The sequence below is a fragment of the Gymnogyps californianus genome, chromosome 16, assembly GCF_018139145.2.
Source record: "Gymnogyps californianus isolate 813 chromosome 16, ASM1813914v2, whole genome shotgun sequence".
Classification (NCBI taxonomy): Eukaryota; Metazoa; Chordata; class Aves; order Accipitriformes; family Cathartidae; genus Gymnogyps; species Gymnogyps californianus.
Genome location: NC_059486.1, coordinates 200,976 through 201,191, shown reverse-complemented (window position 1 = coordinate 201,191; position 216 = coordinate 200,976).

The window sequence follows — 216 nt, the reverse complement described above, 5'->3', positions numbered from 1 at the left end:
TTGTTGTTCATCCCCACAGCAGCAGGACATCCATCCAGGGTCCCAGTAATGTCTGCAGAGAAGAGCCGCGAGCCATGCCAAGGGAGAGCCACAGGGCTGTCCAGGCAGACAGCTCACACACACGCCGACACTGCTCTGGCGGCGGGAAAGTGGGAAGCCAAGGGTCTTCCCTCGGTTTTCTCTTCTCCCCTGGACAACGTGTTTCTTCTTCCCCGG